We start from the raw sequence: 3,774 nt of genomic DNA on the forward strand, positions 1-3,774 counted from the left end.
CAGCCAGGGGGAGTTGGGGGAGAGAGAGGGAGGGGGAGCGAGAGAGGGGGGATCAGAGGGATGGGTGAGCCAGGGACCTGGGGGAGAGAGAGGGATAGAGGGAGGGATAGGGAGAGAGAGAGGGGAGAGAGAGAGGGATAGAGGAAGGAGAAAGACAGGGGAGAGAGAGGGGAGAGAGAGGGGGGGAGGGGAGAGGGATGGGAGAGAGGGATAAGGGGAGATAGAGGGAGAGAGAGAGGGATAGGGAGGGAGGGAGAGAGAGAGAGAGGGACAGGGGAAGGAGAAAGACAAGGGGAGAGAGAGGGGGGAGAGAGAGAGGGGGGAGAGAGACGGGGGGAGGGAGATATGAAACAAGTGGTTCCAGTTGAGAGTTAAACACATAACTAACAGAGACATGTACTGTACTCTAAACACCTTAGAGTCTAACAGAGACATGTACTGTACTCTAAACACCTTAGAGTCTAACAGAGACATGTACTGTACTCTAAACACCTTAGAGTCTAACAGAGACATGTACTGTACTCTAAACACCTTAGAGTCTAACAGAGACATGTACTGTACTCTAAACACCTTAGAGTCTAACAGAGACATGTACTGTACTCTAAACACATTAGAGTCTAACAGAGACATGTACTGTACTCTAAACACCTTAGAGTCTAACAGAGACATGTACTGTACTCTAAACACCTTAGAGTCTAACAGAGGCATGTACTGTACTCTAAACACCTTAGAGTCTAACAGAGACATGTACTGTACTCTAAACACCTTAGAGTCTAACAGAGACATGTACTGTACTCTAAACACCTTAGAGTCTAACAGAGACATGTACTGTACTCTAAACACCTTAGAGTCTAACAGAGACATGTACTGTACTCTCAAACCCATTAGAGTCTAACAGAGACATGTACTGTACTCTCAAACCCATTAGAGTCTAACAGAGACATGTACTGTACTCTCAAACCCATTAGAGTCTAACAGAGACATGTACTGTACTCTCAAACCCATTAGAGTCTAACAGAGACATGTACTGTACTCTAAACACCTTAGAGTCTAACAGAGACATGTACTGTACTCTAAACGCCTTAGAGTCTAACAGAGACATGTACTGTACTCTCAAACCCATTAGAGTCTAACAGAGACATGTACTGTACTCTAAACACCTTAGAGTCTAACAGAGACATGTACTGTACTCTCAACACCTTAGAGTCTAACAGAGACATGTACTGTACTCTAAACACCTTAGAGTCTAACAGAGACATGTACTGTACTCTAAACACCTTAGAGTCTAACAGAGACATGTACTGTACTCTCAAACCTTAGAGTCTAACACTTATAAATACAGTCTAGTTATAGTTATATACTGAACCATGACGTTTCTACGATTACAAATATAGTTGTTCCCATGACAACCAAGCTGGGTGTTAAGATTACTTATAAAAATTCCAGGCATGATTCTTCATCTTAAAACCAATTCAGAATTGAGTTTCTATTATAAAAGAGTGCAGTGCCTCTTGTCTTAATCAAAGAATTCAATATATACATCTCAAGTTTCAGGTTTCAGAGTGGAGGAGAGGTCTGCTGAGTTTCTCTGAAACGAAAAGCCTCGGGGCCATAGCCTAAGTGTAGTGCAGAGAGCTCGATAATGTCTCGTAGAGAAGACACCACGAAGACGAAGGTCTGAAAGCAGCAGGTGGCGGTGTGTTAGTCACGAAGAGGAAGGTCTGAAAGCAGCAGGTGTGTTAGTCACCGAAGAGGAAGGTCTCACCGGTGTGTTAGAAGAGGAAGGTCTGAAAGCAGCAGGTGGCCACGGTGTGTTAGTCACCGAAGAGGAAGGTCTGAAAGCAGCAGGTGGCCACGGTGTTAGTCACCGAAGAGGAAGGTCTCAGCAGGTGGCCACGGTGTGTTAGTCACTGAAGAGGAAGGTCTGAAAGCAGCAGGTGGCCACGGTGTGTTAGTCACCGAAGAGGAAGGTCTGAAAGCAGCAGGTGGCAGTCACCGAAGAGGAAGGTCTGAAAGCAGCAGGTGGCCACGGTGTGTTAGTCACCGAAGAGGAGGTCTGAAAGCAGCAGGTGGCCACGGTGTGTTAGTCACCGAAGAGGAAGGTCTGAAAGCAGCAGGTGGCCACGGTGTGTTAGTCACCGAAGAGGAAGGTCTGAAAGCAGCAGGTGGCCACGGTGTGTTAGTCACCGAAGAGGAAGGTCTGAAAGGAAGGTCGAAGAGGAAAGCAGCAGGTGGCCACGGTGTGTTAGTCACGAAGAGGAAGGTCTGAAAGCAGCCCACCGAAGAGGAAGGCTGGTGGTCTGAAAGCAGCAGGTAATGAGGAAGGTCTGAAAGCAGCAGGTGGCAGACACCGAAAGAGGATGGTAGCAGGTCCACGGTGTGTTAGTCAAATTAACAAAACATGAGTCACCGAAGAGGAAGGTCTAAAAAGCAGCAGCCGCTGTCAGAAGGTCTGAAAGCAGCAGGTGGCCTCTCGGAGTCACCCCGAAGAGGATGGTCTGTCTAGGTCGGTGTGTTAGTCACTGAAGAGGAAGGTCTGAAAGCAGCAGGTGGCCACGGTGTATCTTAGTCAGGCGGAAGGTCTCGCAGGTGGCCGTGTGGTGTTGTCACTGAAGAGGAAGGTCGTGGCCCGGTCTGTCTATCACTGAAGAGGCAGGTCGGCAGCAGGTGGATGGTGTTGTCACCGAAGAGGAAGGTCTGAAAGCACAGGTGGCCACTGTTAGTCTGGTGCAGACATGTAGAATCCACTGCAAATTAACAAAACATGAGGCGATAGTTGTCTGCCGCTGTCCTGTGTGCTGCCTGTCGGAACCCCGTCTGTCTATCTGGTGCAGGCGGTACTCGATGGTGTTGTCTGTGTCGTACCCGTCTGTCTATCTGGTGCAGGCGGTACTCGATGGTGTTGCTGTGTCGTACCCGTCTGTCTATCTGGTGCAGGCGGTACTCGATGGTGTTGTCTGTGTCGTACCCGTCTGTCTATCTGGTGCAGGCGGTACTCACCCGTCTGTCTATCTGGTGCAGGCGGTACTCGATGGTGTTGTCTGTGTCGTACCCGTCTGTCTATCTGGTGCAGGCGGTACTCGATGGTGTTGTCTGTGTCGTACCCGTCTGTCTATCTGGTGCAGGCGGTACTCGATGGTGTTGTCTGTGTCATACCCGTCTGTCTATCTGGAGCAGGCAGTACTCCTGTGTGTTGTGTGTGTGTGTGTGTGTCTGTGTGTGTGTGTGTGTGTGTGTGTGTCGTAGCTGCCTGTCTATCTTGTGCAGGCAGTACTCCTGTGTGTGTTGTGTGTGTGTGTGTGTGTGTGTGTGTGTGTGTGTGTGTGTGTGTGTGTGTGTGTGTCTGTGTGTGTGTGGTGTGTGTGTCGTACCTGTCTGTCTATCTGGTGCAGGCGGTACTCCTGTGTGTGTGTGTGTGTGTGTGTGTGTCGTAGCTGTCTGTCTATCTCGTGCAGGCGGTACTCCTGTGTGTGTGTGTGTGTGTGTGTGTGTGTGTGTGTGTGTGTGTGTGTGTGTGTGTGTGTGTGTGTGTGTGTGTGTCGTAGCTGTCTGTCTATCTCGTGCAGGCGGTACACCGTGTGTGTGTGTGTGTGTGTGTGTGTGTGTGTGTGTGTGTGTGTGTGTGTGGTACCTGTCTGTCTATCTCGTGCAGGCGGTACTCCTGTGTGTGTGTGTGTGTGTGTGTGTGTGTGTGTGTGTGTGTGTGTGTAGCTGCTCTGTCTATCTCGTGCAGGCGGTACTCCTGTGTGTGTGTGTGTGTGTGTGTGTGTGTGT

The 3,774-nt window shown here is 49.5% G+C and overlaps 2 long non-coding RNA genes across 2 annotated transcripts; one reads left to right on the forward strand and one right to left on the reverse strand.

Annotated features, from left to right (window-relative positions):
• Positions 1-384: 384 nt before the first annotated feature.
• On the reverse strand, positions 385-1,310 carry LOC127919284 (uncharacterized). Its single transcript, XR_008102429.1, has 3 exons — positions 1,200-1,310; positions 727-843; positions 385-570 (listed from the first exon to the last, which is right to left on the reverse strand). It is a non-coding gene; the product is annotated as an uncharacterized LOC127919284 (long non-coding RNA).
• A 253-nt stretch (positions 1,311-1,563) lies between these two features.
• LOC127919285 (uncharacterized) lies at positions 1,564-2,187 on the forward strand. Its single transcript, XR_008102430.1, has 3 exons — positions 1,564-1,675; positions 1,786-1,833; positions 2,055-2,187. It is a non-coding gene; the product is annotated as an uncharacterized LOC127919285 (long non-coding RNA).
• Positions 2,188-3,774: the final 1,587 nt, after the last annotated feature.

The sequence above is a fragment of the Oncorhynchus keta genome, unplaced genomic scaffold, assembly GCF_023373465.1.
Source record: "Oncorhynchus keta strain PuntledgeMale-10-30-2019 unplaced genomic scaffold, Oket_V2 Un_contig_16230_pilon_pilon, whole genome shotgun sequence".
In the NCBI taxonomy this organism is placed as follows: domain Eukaryota; kingdom Metazoa; phylum Chordata; class Actinopteri; order Salmoniformes; family Salmonidae; genus Oncorhynchus; species Oncorhynchus keta.